At 45.2% G+C, this 17,108-nt stretch overlaps 1 protein-coding gene across 4 annotated transcripts in view; it reads left to right on the forward strand.

Annotated features, from left to right (window-relative positions):
- Positions 1-17,108, forward strand: part of B4GALNT3 (beta-1,4-N-acetyl-galactosaminyltransferase 3) — an 88,858-nt gene that overhangs the window by 24,086 nt on the left and 47,664 nt on the right. The gene's annotated exons all lie outside the window — the stretch shown is intronic.

The raw sequence follows: 17,108 nt of genomic DNA on the forward strand, positions 1-17,108 counted from the left end.
AAACCATGTGAGTAAGAAGAGACTACAGTGAAGTATTTACAAATTTGAGAGAGAAAAAAACCCCACCAACCTAGAATTCTGTACCCTGTGAAATTATCCTTCCAAAGTGAAAGAAATACTTCCTTAGACAAAAATTGAGGGGATTCATTGCCAGCACACTTGCCTTGCAAGAAATGTTAAAAGAAGTTCTTCAGAGAGAAGGAAAACTATATAAGTCAGAATCTCAGACCTATATAAAGAAAGGAAGAGCATTGGAGAATGAATACATGCAAGCAAAATAAAAACTCTCATGCTTCACAGATAATGTTTGTTCAAAATAAGAATAGCGACAATGTTTGATCATGTATGCTTTAAACATCAGTGGTCTAAATACACCAGTTAAAAGACAGAGATTGTCACATGGATCCAAAACCAAGATCCAACTACCTGTTATCTACAGGAAACCTATTTTAAATATAAAGATACATATAGATTAAAACTAAAGAAATGGAGAAAGATAAACCATTAATCAAAAGAAAACAGGAGTAGCTATATTAATTTCAGACAGCAGATTTCAGAGCAAAGAAAGTAATCAGGGATAAAGAAGGGAATTATCTACTAATACAACAGGAAAACATAATCCTTAATGTGTGACAAATAGCAGAGCATCAAAATATGTGAGGCAAAAAATGATGGAATTGCAAGGAGAACTAGATGAATCTACTATAATAGAGACTGTAATACCCTTCTATTAGAAATGGACAAGTACCAGCAGGCAGCAGATCAGGGACATAGCTCAGCTCAACAGCATGAGTTGAACTATGTCTATTAAAGAGACTCCTTCACCCAACAACAGCATATTATGTATTCTTCCTAAGCGCATATTGAACATTCACCAAAATCACTTCCTGAGTCATAAGGCACACTTTAACAAATTTAAAATAATAAAAACCATAGTGTTTGCTCTTGGACCACAATGGAATTAAACTAGAAATTAGGAGTTCCCGTCATGGGTCAGTGGTTAACGCATCCGACTAGGAACCAAGAGATTGCGGTTAGATCCCTGGCCTCACTCAGTGGGTTAAGGATCCAGCATTGCCATGAGCTGTGTGTAGGTTGCAGATGTGGCTCGGATCTGGCATTGCCGTGGCTGTGGTGTAACCTAGCAGCCTCAGCTCTGATTCGACCCCTAGCCTGGGAACCTCCATATGCCACAGGTACGGGCCTTAAAAAAAAAAAAGGAAAGAAACAAACTCACATAGGAAGAAACAGACAACCTGAATAGGTATATATCTATTAAAGAAACTGAATCAATAATTAATAAACTTCCAAAGCAGAGAGCACACAACTCAGATGAGCTTACTGGTAAATTCTTCTCAATATTTAGCAAAGAAAGGATACCCACTTCTCAACAGTCTCTTTCAGAGGGTAGAAGCAGAGGGAATTCAGTTGACCCTTGAACAATGCAGAGGTTATTTGGCACACTTATAGTTGGCCTTTAGTATCCATGGTTCCTTACCATTCATGGATTCAACCAGCCACGGATCATGTAGTACTGTGGTATTTACCTATGGAAAAATTTTTGCATAAGTGGACCCACACAGCTCAAACTGGCATTGTTCAAGGGTCAGCTTTACTTACAGTTCATTTTCTGAAGCCAGCTTTACCCTAATACCAAAACCAGGAGAAAAAAATTACAAAATTATAAGAAAACAAAACTGCAGACAGTTATCTCTCACGAACATAGCTATAGATGTCCTCGACAACATATTAGCAAATTGAATCCAATAAAGTATAAAAATAATTACACACCATAGTCGAGTGTGATTCATCCCAGGTATGCAAGGCTGGTTCAGTATTCAAAAATTAATTAATAACTACCATATCAACACACTAAAGAAAAATTACATGATCTTATAAATACATACAGAATAAGCATTTGACAAAATCCAACATCTACTCATGATAAAAAGTCTCAGCACACTAGGAATAGATGTGTTCCCGTCTTAAAGAACCCCACCAGTATCCATGGGAACACAGGTTTGATCTCTGCCTTTGCTCAGTGGGTTAAGGATCCGACGTTGCTGTGAGCTGTGTGTGGTGTAGGTCGCAGACGCAGCTCAGATCTGGCATTGTTGTGGCTGTGGTGTAGGCCGGCAGCTGTAGCTCCAATTTGACCCCTAACTTGGGAATCTCCATGTGCCTCGGGTGCAGCCCAAAAAAGACAAAACCAAAACTAGGAGTGGAGGTGAACTTCCTAAACTGGATAAAGAAAGTCCCTAAACACCTGCAGCTAACGTTGGACTGAATGGTGATAAGCTCAAAGCTTTGCCAAGTTTAGGAACAGGGTGAGAATGTCCTCTGACCATGTTTTTCAGCATTATACTAGAAGTCCTAGCTAATGCAATAGGAAAAGGAAATAAAAGGTACATAGATTAGGAAGGAGAAAATGAAACCATCTTTGTTCACAGACGACAGGATCATCTATGTAGAAAATTGAAAAGAATCAACAACAACAAACAACAAACAAAAAAAACCAACTCCCAAAACATCTGGAACTAATAAGCAAGTGTAGCAAGTTTTCAGGATAAAAGATTAATATATAAGTTAGTCCCTTTCACATATGAAATTGAAAACATTTTTAAAAAATGGAGTTCCCCTTGTGGCTCAGTGGAAACAAACCAAACCAACCAACTAGCAGTTTCGATCCCTGGCCCTGCTCAGTGTGTTAAAGATTTGGTGTTGCCTCAAACCTTGGTGTGGGTTGCGTATGTGGATCAGATCAGGTATTACTATGGCTGTGGTGTAGGCCAACAGCTGCAGCTCTGATTCAACCCCTGGTCCAGGAACTTCTATTTGCTGTGGATGTGGCTTAAAAAGAAAAATGGGCAAAAGACCCAAGCAGATGCTTCATTAAAGAAGATATCCTGGGAGTTCCCGTTGTGGCTCAGCAGAAACGAATCCAGCTATTATCCACAAGGATGTGGGTTTGATCCCTGGCCTCGATCAGTGGGTCAGGGATCCGGCATTGCCGTGAGCCGTGGTTTAGGTCACAGATGAGGCTTGGATCCCGCGTTGATGTGGTTGTGGTATAGGCCAGTGACTGTAGCTCTGATTCAACCCCTAGCCTGGGGACCTCCGTATGCCTCGGGTGTGCCCCTAAAAAAAAGAAAAAAAAAAAAAAGCAGCAGCTATCCATTTGACAAGTAAGCATATAAGAAATATGTTCAACGTTATATATTAGAGTATTTTTTTTTTTTTGTCTTTTTGTTGTTGTTGTTGTTGTTGTTGTTGCTATTTCTTGGGCCGCTCCCTCGGCATATGGAGGTTCCCAGGCTAGGGGTTGAATTGGAGCTGTAGCCACCAGCCTACGCCAGAGCCACAGCAACACGGGATCCGAGCCGCGTCTGCAAACTACACCACAGCTCACGGCAACGCCGGATCGTTAACCCACTGAGCAAGGGCAGGGACCGAACCCGCAACCTCATGGTTCCTAGTGGGATTCGTTAACCACTGCGCCACGACGGGAACTCCTATATTAGAGTATTTTAAGTTAAAACGATAGTGAGATATCACCACACAGCTGTAAAAATAGCCAAAATCAAAAACAATGAGAACACTAAATGCTGATGACGATGTGGACAACAGAAGCTCATTCATTGCTGATGGGAATGCAAAATGGTATAGCCGCTTTGGAGACAGTTTGGCCATTTCTTACAAAACTAAACATACTCCTACCATCTACTCAGCCATCATGTTCTTTGGTATTTACCCAAAAGAGTTGAAAAATTGTGTCCACACCAAAACCTGCGAACAGATGTGTATAGCAGCTTTAGTCATAACTTCCAAAACTTGGAAGCAATCAAGATGTCCTTCAACAGATGAATGGTTCAATAAACTCGGACATCCAGACGGTGTACTAAGAAATGCGCTGTCAATCTATGAAAAGACATGGAGGAAACTTAAATGCATACTAAGTGAAAGAAGCTAGTCTGAAAAGGCCACATGCTGTATGATTCCAACTATTTGACGTTCTGGAAAAGGTAAAATTGTGTCAGTAAAAAAATTAGCGACTGCCAGCTTTTAGGGCAAAGGGAGGCATGAGTAAGCAGAGCGAAGAGGAGTTTTAGGGCAGTGAATAGTCCCTAAAGCCCCTTTTCAGTCAGTCTGTTCCAGGACAACCACTGTTCTGATTTCTCTAGTAGATTTGCTTTGCCCTGTTTTTTTTTTTTTTTTTTTTTTTTTTGTCTTTTCTAGGGCTGAACCCGCAGCATATGGAGATTCCCAGACTAGGGGTCTAATCAGAGCTGTAGCCGCCGGCCTAAGCCAGAGCCACAGTACCTCGGGATCCGAGCCGCGTCTGCAACCTACACCACTGCTCACAGCAATGCCAGATCCTTAACCCGCTGATTGAGGCCAGGGATCAAACCCACAACCTCCTGGTTCCTATTCGGATTCATTAACCACTGAGCCACAATGGAAACTCCCCTGCTTTGCCTGTTCTTGAACTTCATAAGATGGTCCCCTACTTAGGATGGTTTGACTTTGAGATTTGTTGCCTTATGATGGTGCAAAAGTGATAGGCATTCAGTAGAAACTACTTTGCATTTTGAATTTTGATCTTTTCCAGCAGTAGTGATATGTGGTCCGATGCTTCTTGTGATGCTGGTCAGCCCTGCCATCACGAGGGTGAACAACCGATACATTTTGAGCCATCCTGGACCCAGACAACCTGTTTTTCACTTTCAGTACAGTACGCAATAAATTGCATGAGATAGTCGACACTTTTTTGTAAAACAGGCTTTGTGTTAGATGATCTTGTCCCCCGCCGTAGGCTGATGTAAGTGTTTTGAGCATGTTTAAGGTAGGAGAGGGTAAGCTGTGGTATGTGATAGGTTGGTGTTATAATTTTCAATTTGTGATATTTTTAACTTACGATGGGTTTATTGGGACATGACCCCCGCTTTATAAGTTGAGGAAGATCCACGTTTGTATAGAGTCATATAGTAGAAATGGTTTTGAGATTTGTCCATTTTGTTGATAGCATCATTTAAAAAGATTGATGGGTAGTATTCCATATTTTGGCTAAATCACAATGTGTTTTTCCATTCGTCTCAATGTATATTTAGGTTCTTTCCAGTTTGAGCTGTTATGAATAAAACTGCTGTAAACTTTCTTGTGTAAGACTTGGTGTCGACGTATGCTTTCATTTCTCTTGCGTATATAAGAAGGAGTAGAAATGCTGGGTCATAGGTGTATGTTTAATTTTTGTAAGAAACCGATGAACTATTTTCATAGTATCCATATCATTTTATACTCTTACCACTGCGGTATAAGTATCATGGTTGGTCTACACTCTTGCAGCATTTGGCATTATCAGTCTTTTAATTTTAGTAATTCAAGTGCGTATGAAGTGGTATATGATTACGGTTTTACTCTGTATTTATTTTCCTGGATGACTAGTGAGGTTGAGGACCTTGTCATTTGCTTGTTGGCTGCTCCCATATCTTTCATGAAATGTTTAAATCTTAGATCTTTTTTTAATTGAATTATCTTATTGACTTGTAGGTATTCTTTTTTTGTACTGGATGTGAGTCCTTAATCAAATATATTTTACACTTCCCCCCCTGCATTTTCTTTGTCTTTTAATGAGCAGTTTTTCATTTTGGTGAGGTTCAATGATTTTTTTTTTGTCTTTTATCATTAATGCCTTTTATGTCCTGTGTAATAAATCTGTCTATCCCAAGGTTATTAGTATATTATTTTCTAGATAAATTTTCTTCCAGAGATTTAGTTTTTGACTTTAGGTCTGTGGTCCATTTTTTTTTTTTTTTTGGCTTTTTAGAGCCGCACCTGAGGCATATCGAAGTTCCCAGGCTAGGGGTCCAATCGGATCTAAAGCCACAGGCCAACACCACAGGCACAGCAACTTGGGATCCAAGCCAAGTCTGCAGCCTACATCATAGCTCACGGCAACACTGGATCCTTAACCCACTGAGTGAGGCCAGGGATCGAACCCACATCCTCATGGATCCTAGTCAGGTTCATTAACCAATGAGCCACAGAGGGCACTCCCCTGTGGTCCATTTTGAATTAATTTTTTGTGTGTGGTGTGAGAGATGGATTAAGATTAATTTTTTCCATACAAATATCTATATATTCTAACTATTGTAAAAGTTTCCCTATTTTCCTTTTCCCATTGAATTAAACTGAATCTTTATTGAAAATTAAGTGTGTGTGTTTATTTTTATTGTATTTTATTTTTATTTTATTTTATTTTTTTTGCTTTTTAGGGCTGTATCCATGGCATATGGAGGTTCCCAGACTAGGGGTCAAATCGGAGCTACAGCTGCCGGCCTACAGCAATGCAGGATTTGAGCTGCACCTTCGACCTACACCACAGCTCATGGCAACATCAGATCCTTAACCCTCCGAGTGAGGCCAGGTATCAAACCCACAACCTCATGGTTACTAGTTGGATTCATTTCCTCTGCACCACAAGGAAATTCCCAGAGTCAGGATTTGAATCCAGCTCTGTCTGACCTCAGAATGGATGCTCCTAGTTACCTCAATGTACTGCTCTTGTAAAATGGTCTTGGCTTAGAGGTTCACTTTACTAGGGGAAGCTTTCCAGTTGCCCTCGTTAAGGGTCTCATTTCCCCCTGAATTCTTGGGACTTTCTTTTTCCCCTGAGTCATCTTGCCTTTCATTCAGTTGACGAGTGGACCCTTCCCCAGATGTACCAGCTGAAATAAGAAACTGAGGACTTGAGAGTTCCTGTTGTGGCTCAGCAAGTTAAGAACCTGACTAGTATCCGTGAGGATGCGGGTTCCATCCCTGGCCTTACTCAGTGGGTTAAGGATCCAGCATCACCGTGAGCTGCAGTGTAGGTTGAAGATGTGGCTTGGATCCCATGTTGCTGTGGCTGTGGTGTAGGCCAGCGGCTACAGCTCCAATTTGACCCCTAGCTTGGGAACTTCTACATATTACTGCAGGTGTGGCCCTAAAAAGAAAAAAAGAAACTGAGGACTCACCCAGACCTCAAACATACCATAGGTGATATATGATTCCCTCTAAATTTTCTTCCTATTTTTAGCACTTGAAAATACTCATTGTATTTCCAGCCTGTGCTCAGGGCTATTGTGTACAGTTGTGTGGGTTGTATGTTGCATGGATGCTCCCCTTCTGAGGGGTGAGCTGCATGCCTGGAGGAGGGGCACAAAGGAGGTCCTAACTGTACTGGAGTAGTTCAGGGTTAAGTCTTGCCCTTGGGTAGCCATTGGGTAGCTTTCTTATCTTATCTAAAATTGTATCACCCTGAAATATGGAAGCAGGGGCCACTGGGTTACTAAGAGTTACAAGAGTATCAATTTTCACGAATGATTTATACTTTAAAGTATGTAGATATTATTATACTTGACTGGTAGTATCTATTTTGTGTTTATATATGTATCTATGCAGTTTTATGTCATTTTCCTTCACTTGTATTCCAGTCCGCTTTCTTGAAGGATAGAGAAAAGGTTGGATTTGTTAGGTCCTTGAGAGCTGTGAAGAGCCCTAACCATGCCCAGGGTTGTGCCCTGCCAGGTCACCTTATGGCAGAGAAAAGACAGAGCTGTGGGCGCAGAGGGCAAATGGTAGTAACTCAATCCTTTGCCCACCTCTAGTTCTTGTTTTCTCTCCCAGTATCACTCAGCCTTGTTCCCTAGCTCCTTGGCCTTGATTCATTCTTTTTTTTTTTTTTTTTTTTCCAATTGAGATGAAATTCATATCTACTGACCTTTTAAAATATACAGTTCAGTGGCATTTAGTATATCCAGTGTTGTGCAGCCATCATTGCTGTCTGGTTCCAAACATTCGCAGCACCCCCGCAGGAGGCTTCATACCCTCCGGGCAGTCACTCTCCATTCCTCTTACCTTCAACCCCATCAACCTCTCATCTGCTTTCTGTCTCTATGGATTTACCTATTATGCTTATTTTATAAAAATATCATAGAATATATGACCCTTTATCACTGGCTTCTTTCACTTAGCGTAATGGCTTAAGATTCATCCGTATGGTAGCAATGTTGTTAGAACCTGGCTCCTGTCTGTAGCTGAGTGGTAACGCCATTGTGTGCAACAGGCCACATTTTGTGCATCTGTCCATCCATCCGTGGACATTTGGGTTGCTTCCATCTTTGGCTAATGTGAATAGTGCTGTTATGAACATTGGTGCCTAAATATTTGTTTTGACACCTGTTTTCAGTGCTTCTGGGTATGCACCCAGGAGTAGAATTGCTGGGTCACATGGTCCCTCTGTTCTCTTTCTGAGAAACTGGTTTGTTTATTCTCCCTGAGTGCTGAACCAGGTGGTAGCTTCTTCCTGCCATGCTTGGCCTCCCCATCTCCATCCTTCCACCCTCACATCATCTCCACTCCAGGATGTAGACGTTTTATTTTTCTTGTGTCTTCCTGAGCTGTCCTCAGTGATGTCTGCTTGCCAGCTTCTCTCTTCAGTGAGACGGTGGATATTCTGCCCTAAGCACTTCCTAGTCCATTTCCAGTCACCATACTCCTTGAGTCCCCTCCTGGGTACAGAGCACTCTGGGTGTCTTAGTCTCTGCCCTCTGTGACCCCTCCACGTGGACGCCCACCCCAGATTTCCTGGGCAGTGGCGAAACAGTAAGCAGACTTGCCTCTACTCCTCTAGTCTTATGCCCCTCCCCCACCCTGGCCACATGCCAAGTCCTCTGTCCTTCCTGCTGAGCTTATTAATACCTTAGCAGTGCCCCACAGTTGACCTGAAGAGAGATTATTTTCCCCTCTTCCGTTTGATGCTGCTTCTGATTGGGTATCCTGAGGCTGGCTCTGTGCCTCTTGTGCTGAGATGCTGTCCTCTGCAGCTCCCACACCACTGTTTCCACCCAAGTCCCTTTGCCACCCAAAACCAGACACTTCAGACTGCAGGTCACCACAAGGCCACACTCTGCTGGCTTTTGATGCTCCAAACCAGTGCTCTTTACCATGTGCTAGAGGGACGCTTCAGACCCATGGTGATTTTTTTTTTCTTTTTAGGGCCACACCTGTGGCGTATGGAAGTTCTCAGGCTAGGGGTTGAATTGGAGCTGCAGCTGCCGGCCTACACCACAGCTCACAGCCAACGCCAGATCCTTAACCCACTGAGCAAGGCAAAGAATGTAACCTGCATCCTTATGGATACTAGTCGGATTCTTTTTTTTTTTTTTTTTTTTTTGTCTTTTTGCTATTTATTGGGCCGCTCCCGCGGCATATGGAGGTTCCCAGGCTAGGGGTCGAATCGGAGCTTTAGCCGCCGGCCTACACCAACAGCCACAGCAACACGGGATCTGAGCCGCGTCTGCAACCTACACCACAGCTCATGGCAACGCCAGATCGTTAACCCACTGAGCAAGGGCAGGGACCGAACCCGCAACCTCATGGTTCCTAGTCGGATTCGTTAACCACTGCGCCACGACAGGAACTCCCCTAGTCGGATTCTTAACCTGCTGAGCCACAATGGGGACTCCTGTGGTGAATTTTAATAGCCATATTTGTTGCCCATTTAATGTGGACTTCCTGATTGGTTTGTTCTTAATACATTCCTTGGTTTGCTTTTTTGTTTGTTTGTTGGTTGGCGCATACCCCTATTGTTGGTTTTCCATGAACTCTCTGAAAGCCAGGATTCTAGCATGTGTGAGATCACAGGTGGAGTAGGAGGGAGGGGCAGGTATGGCTGGCTTGGTACTTATGAAAAAAGAAAATTCCCAGAGCTCCCACGTGGCTCAGTGGTTAATGAACCCAGCTGGCATCCATGAGGACATGGGTTTGATCCCTGGCCTCGTGCAGTGGGTTAAGGATCTGGCGTTGCCGTGAGCTGTGGCATAGGCCAGCAGTTACAGCTCTGATTGGACCCCTAGCCTGGGAACCTCCATATGCTGCAGGTGCAGCACTAAAAAGCAAAAAGACACACACACACAAATTCTGAGGACAGGACTCATTTAGGGGCTGGGGAAGCTTCCAGGGACTGGCCTTCCCCTTCAGGCAGTTTGAGCTAGGGGTGGGGGGTTGGGCTGGCATCATGGGAGATACCTATCTGGCTGTGGTCATTCTGACCTTTGTACGTTTAGCTCGGGGGGTGGGGGGGTAAAAAAGTCTATGCAGGTGACTTAAGTCATGGAAACAGGCCCCATGTCGGTGTAGAGGCACACTGGATGGGGTGTGAGGATTGGCCAGCGGGCAGGAGTGAACCAGCAAGTACTCCTCGGCCGGTTGGGGTCTGGGTCTTCCCCCCTTTGTTGCTGCCTCTGGCACACAACTTGTCCCACCCCCCAGGAGGGGCCTAGGCCTCCCCCAAGGCTGAGAGCAAAGGCCAAGGGGAGATGGGGCCCGAGCCTGAGACCTGGGCTTCAGGATAAACCAGACACACGGGCGAGGATTGGGTGTATGATCCGGAAGGAGGGGAGATCCGGTCCAGGCAGATAAACTTGTTTGTGAGTGGTTTCACCATCACATCCCCTTAGGGCACAGACCCAGTTGGCGGGCCCTGTTTGAGCCACCTGTTGACCAAGCTTCCTGCGTCCTGAGCAGGCCCCCAGCACCCCTGCCTCTGGGCTGTGCCCACAGCAGCTGTCACCGGCGGCCCCTCTTCTGCCCCCAAGGGAGGATGTCCTGGCACTGCCTCAAGGCTCACAGTGTTGCACTGCTTCCCAGTGATAAGGCCGTGGAAGGTGGCATAGGGGATGTGGCACTGGGACACTGATGCAAAGGGGTCAGAAGGAAGGGGGAGAAACCAGTGGGGAGGAGGTGACAGAAACAGCTCAGGAAGAGAGGCCAAGGCAGATCCAGGGAAGGAGAAATGAATCTGGAAGAGGTGAGGGGTGTGACAGCCCTTCCTGGGATTTCAGGAGGGGTGACTTTTTTTAAACGAGCAGGAGCAGCAACTCCTAGATGGGTGCAGTGACTCAGCAGAGGCAAGTGGTAGGGTGTTTTGGGGTTTGTACTTCTGCCTGGTGTTTCCCAGAGTTGTATCTGGGAGCTGGAGGGAGGTGCAATGACTCAGGACCACGGGGCCTCCCTGCTGTGCAGTGCCACCTACGCACCTGTCCACCTCCCCCCTAGCGACCACACCCGTGATCCTAAGTCCTCAGCTCTGGCCTCCCCACCACCAGGGGCTGTGACTGTGGTTCACACACCCTCCTCTTCCCTCCAACTGCCTCCCCAGAGCCTGCACGTCTCTGCCTTAGGGGGTCAGGTCCTCCGTGGCTCGTGTACAAAGCGCTCTTCCTGTCTGTGTCTCAGATTTCTGACTTTTAAAATGAGCCTCAGGCTCGCTGCTCACTCCTCCTTGCTCTGTGGAGCCGTGAATTAATGTCTCTAAGGAATCTGGAGTTATCAGATGAACGACTGGCCAAAGTCACCTTCTCTTCCCCCAGCCCTCCCTGCCTACCATGCAGACGACCCACTTCTCCAAGCCTTACCCCCCCGGCCACTTGTCTGGGCAGCATCAGGTGCCAGTGACCACCTGCATCCTTCTTTTTAAAATTATCCAAGCAATGCATGCTCATTGTTAAAAAAGAAAGAAAAAGAATGGGGAGTTTGGGGTTGGTGGATTTGAACTGTGACATTTAAAACAGATAAGTGGGAGATCCCGTTGTGGCTCAGTGGAGACTAACCCGACTGATACCCATGAGGATTCGCATTTGATCCCTGGCCTCACTCAGTGGGTTAAAGGATCTGGCGTTGCTGTGAGTTGTGGTGTAGGTCAGCAGCTGTAGCTTTGATTTGACCTCTAGTCTGGGAATTTCCATATGCTACAGGTGGTCCTAAAAAGCCAAAAAAAAAAAAAAAAAAAAAAGTAAAATGGATAAGCGATGAGGTCTTAGGAACTATATCCAATCCCTTGTGATAGAATATGATGAAAGATAATATGAAAAAAAGAATGTGAGGAGTTCCCATCATGGCGCAGTGGAAATGAATCCAACTAGGAATCGTGAGGTTGGGGGTTTGATTCCTGGTCTCACTCAGTGGGTTAAGGATCTGGCATTGCTGTGAGCTGTGGTGTAGGTCACAGATGCGACTTGGATCTGGCGTGGCTGTGGCTCTGGCATAGGCCAGCAGCAACAGTTCCAATTAGACCCCTAGCTTGGGAACCTCCATATGCCGCAGGTGCGGCCCTAAAAAGACAAAAAAAAAAAAAAAAAAAAAAAAGAAAGAAAGAAGTAAAAGAATGTATATATAGGAGTTCCTGCTGTGGTGCAACTGGATCAGCAGCATCTTGGGAGTGCTGGAACATGCATTTGATCCCTGGCCCAGCACTGCGGCTTGAGGGTTGGGTGTTGCTGCAGCTGTGGCTCTGGTGAAAAATGTGGCTCAGATCTGATCTCTGGCCCAGGAACTCCATATGCCACAGGGTGGCTATGAAAGAAGAAAAAAAAGAGAGAGAATGTATGTGTATGTATGACTGGGTCACTTTGCTGTAGAGCAGAAATTGGCACAACACTGTAGATCAATTATACTCTAATAAAAATTTTAGATAAAGAAAACGAAAATGCAACACTGCAAATTTGAATTTAAGTAAAATATAAAAATCACAGGTCCTCTCACCTCTCCCATATAAACATGAAATCCAGCCCTCTCTCCATCCCCTTCTCTAAGCATTTACCAGATTCACCTATCTTAAGGGTCTGTTAACTCTTATGGGAGGCCAGGGGCTGTTCCTGTCTCCCTCTGTCTTCATTGCTGGGCATGATGCCCGCCCAGCCTGTTGTCAGCATCCATTAGGCAGCCTTTGAAAGAATAAATGAAGGGATGTGTTAGTAAGAAGAAAATTGGGCTAGCATTCAAATCTCTACTGCTTTCTTCTTGGGTGAACCTCAGTTTCTTTGCCCTTCAAATTGGAATAATTCCTGTCCTTTTGAAGTTAAATATGATGCCAGTGATGGCACCAGCACAGTGCCTGGCACTGCATGAGCCCTCAGTAAATGCTGTTGCATCAGATTCTCAAGGGACCCAGTTTTCTTGCTGCCACAAACCTGGGCCTGCCCCCTGCTGCCCACTGTCCCGGCCCCTATGCAGGCCCTGTGTTGCAAACTACTGAGAAAGGGATGAAAAGTTGCCAGCTGCCTTTGGGGAGCCTGTAGTTGGACTGGGGAGATGTAGCCAAGCCCCACTGAGTGGCACTGAATCCCTGAGCCCAGGCTCAGTGTTGGGGGAGGAGAGCTTGGGGGAGCCTGTGGTGATGGGCTGGGTAGCTTGAGAAGAATGAATGAATGAATGAACAAATGTCAGGCCAATGTTTATAGATTTAGACAGGATAGTCTTTTTTTTTTTTTTTTTTTTTTTTTGTCTTTTCTAGGGCCGCACCCATGGCATATGGAGGTTCCCAGGCTAGGGGTCTAATCGGAGCTGTAGCTGCCAGCCTACGCTACAGCAACTATGGATCTGAGCCGAGTCTGCAACCTACACCACAGCTCACTGAGACGCTGGATCCCTAACCCTCTGAGCAAGTCCAGGGATCTAACCCAAAACCTCATGGTTCCTAGTCGGATTTGTTAACCACTGAGCCATGACGGGAACTCCTATTCTGTTTGTTTTTGAAATCTCTTTTATATTTCATATCAGAAACCAAAGAGCAGAACTTGTTTGAATTGATCTTGGCACTTTTTCTTTCCGTGGATCTCAGAGCACAAATTATATATAATGGGTCTTTTGTTTTTGTTTTCATTGATTCTTGACATTCTGGAAAGGGCAGCAGTTATTATTCTATGACACAAAATAAAATAGAAGATGGCTCACCTCTCAAGGGTGGCAGCATGGGTGTGTGGCACAACCAGGATGGAAATCTAGGTCTGATTTCTCGATTCAAAGTTCCACCTGCCTCAAATGGCTGGGCTGGCGTGGCAGCCTCTGGAGGCTGGGCTGATGAAAGTTTCCCACTTCCAAGGGGCCGTCTCAGGTTAACTCCAGTTCTCATCACTCCAGTTTTCCATGCCCACTGATTGCTTACTAGTTTGTACTATATTAATTTATATCTCTTGGTGCTTTTGTAAAAGACTAATCTTTTCCCTTTGTATTCACCACAGGGTTTATCAGACCTTCTACACTATGTAAGCAGGGAATTAACCAGTTATCTGATAGCTCGGCTTTGACTCTCTTCCTAGACTAAGTTAACACAGGGTAAAAGAGTAAAGTGACTGCCATACCGTGCCACCCCTAACCCCATCCCCGGAACTAGTGATGGCACCTTTCCTGTGTGTTCCCATTGCAGCCTCCAACCTTGGCCCCTGAGCCCAGCCAGGGAAGGGAAGGTGCATCTCTACCACCCCCAGCATATCTGCCTTGAATTGGAGGGTTTCTTTGGATAAATCTCAAATCAAGAATTGGCTCTTGGTAGAGTTCCCCTTGTGGCTCAGTGGGTTACAAACCCAACTAGTATCCATAAGGGTGCAGGTTTGATCTCTGACCTCGCTCAGCGGGTTAAGGATCCGGCATTGCCGTGAGCTCTGGTGTGGGTTGCAGGTGCTACTCGTATCTGGTGTTGCTGTGGCTGTGGCCGTAGGCAGGCAGCTGTAGCTCTCTCTGATTAGACATCTAGCCTGGGAACTTCCATATGCCACGAGTGTGGCCCAAAAAAGCAAACAAAACAAAACAAAAACAAAAACCACAGAATGTTTCCACTGGAAGAGATATGGTCTCTCACCACACTTCCTTGTCACAGTAGGAGGATTCTGAAGACCCTGTTTTCACGTGACCCAGGCCTAGGACTGCTCTCTGCAGAGTGATAGGGGCCTGAATAGGTCTGCCTTGTGAATCCCCTGCGTTGGCGTCGCAGTGGAGAGGAGTAGGGAGTGGTGGGTGGGGAGCTGGAAACAAAGCCCTGTGGATTTCCAACCTCCATGAAGAGCCCCAGATCAGTGACAGACGGGAAGACTGCCACCTGCAACTCCATCCATCTTTTTTTGTCTTCTTCCATTTGCATAGATTTGAGCCAGTTAAGCATCAGCCAGTACTCTTCTTATAAATCAGACTGTAACCCAATTTCTCATTTTTTTTTTTAACTTCTAAAACTGCACAGGTACAGTGTACGTATAGTCTTGTCACTGAAAAATTCTGGGCCATTCAGAATTTTTTTTAGGCACTGAAACATCTTAAATGTGTTAAGGGGGCTTTATTATTTAAAGGAACCCATGATGGATCCGCCAGCAACATGAAGTTTTCATTTGTGTGTGTTAATCGTCAAGTCACAGGAAGTGACATTTGGAACATCTTTAAATGTCATCATGGGATAGAGGGGAGAAGTGAGTGTCGGAGAGGTCACAAGGCTAGTGAGAGAACAAGGACCAAAACCCCAGCCTGCTGACTCCTGCCCCAATGCCCTTCCTATCACAGGACAGTGGAATAAAGCACAGTTTTCTAATTTTGATTTTCCTCTATTTTTATTTCCATCTCTCTTCTTCTACTTAAAAACTTAAAAAAAAAAAATTCAAAACTATATAATGTAGTGTCTTCCCATAGGTAACCACTAGAGAAGTCTACATGCCTTCTTCTCAGTTTCTTTTATGCCTGTATGAACCCCTGTATTTATAGACAAGTGCATTTTATTTTATTTTATTTTAGGTCTTTTGTCTTTTTAGGGCCGCACCTGTGGCATATGGAAGTTCCCAGGCTAGGGGTCGAATTGGAGCTGTTGCTGCTGGCCTTCTCGAGAGCCACAGCAATGCCAGATCTGAGCTGCGTCTGCAAACTACACCACAGCTCACGGAAACACCAGATCCTTAACCCACTGAGTGAGGCCAGGGATCAAACCTGCAACCTCATGGTTCCTAGTCAGATCCGTTTCCACTGCACCACAATGGGAACTCCTATAGACAAGTGCATTTTAAAGTAAACCTTTTATCTTATTTATTTATTATTTGTATTTTATTTTATTTTTTAGGGTTGCACCTGTGGCATGTGGAAGTTCCCAGGCTAGGGGTCCAGTCAGAGCTACAGCTGCTGGCCTATGAAGCAACAGCAGCACAGGATCCAAGCTCCATCTGTGGTCTACAGTACAGCTCACGGCAACGCCGAATCCTTAACCCACTAAGCAAAGCCAGGGATCAAACCTGTATCCTAATGGATACTAGTTGGATTCATTTCCACTGTGCCACAACAGGCACTCCCATTCCTCTTCTTACATTATCTTCCATCATGTTCTATCCCAAGAGACCGGATACACCAGGACCTCGTTGCTTATCCATTCTAAATGCAACGCTTTGCATTTACTAACCCCAAACTCCCCGTCCATCCCTCTAGTTTCCCTTTTGCGATACCAGTGGCAACTTTTTCCTACATAACTGTGATTTGAACACCTTTCTGGGGTAGTGAGGGAAGGCTTCCACACCTTTCTAAACCAGCTGTGTTCTGTCGAAAGGCTCTTCTCCATTCATTCTTCGGGCCCTTGGCAGGCAGCCCTGTCTGAAAGTGCCACGGATCTCTGGGCTGCCTGGTGAATTAGACACTTCCTGCCTTGGAGTTTTGACACCACGGGAGGCAGAGGACCAGGAGGTAGAGGGACTGCTGGGGCTTAGAGAAGAGGAAGCCAGAGGTTTGCAGTGCTGCCCGGAACCTACCCCCCATACTCCCACCCCCATCCTCTGCCCACTCTTGGCCCCACAGGTGTGAAGGTCTACACTAGTGGTGGAAGCGCTTTTCCATAAGCAGGTTGGGCTTGTTCTGGAAGGTTCTGCAAGAGGGAAGAATGATAACAACTGGAACGGTCTTCAGTGGGGCCGCCTCCTGCAAGCTGAGACCTCCTGGCACTGGGCGTTCCTAGCAGTCGCTTGGTGGCTGCCCAGCAGGAAAGCTTGAGTAGAAGGTTGGTAATGGCCTGTGAAAGGAATTTCTGTTGATTATCAGTTATAACTGGAAAAGATCTGAAAAATTATGTAGGCTCAGTCACAACCAGTGGGGCCAGAATGTCTCTTGTTATGGCCTCTTTCTTCTCTCTTCCCCTCCAGCCCCAGGCTGGCCCTGGGGTGGACATCCGAGTAATATCAGTTGACAGAGAAAGCTCCCAGATCTTCCATGTTGACTCTGGAATCTCAGAAGGACCCCTACATATTTTGAAACAGCTTTTTAATTTTTATATT

This window comes from Sus scrofa, chromosome 5 (genome assembly GCF_054392235.1).
Source record: "Sus scrofa isolate SSC_HxYL_T2T_F1_AM1 chromosome 5, Sscrofa_HxYL_maternal_Yorkshire_Landrace_v2.0, whole genome shotgun sequence".
NCBI lineage: Eukaryota > Metazoa > Chordata > Mammalia > Artiodactyla > Suidae > Sus > Sus scrofa.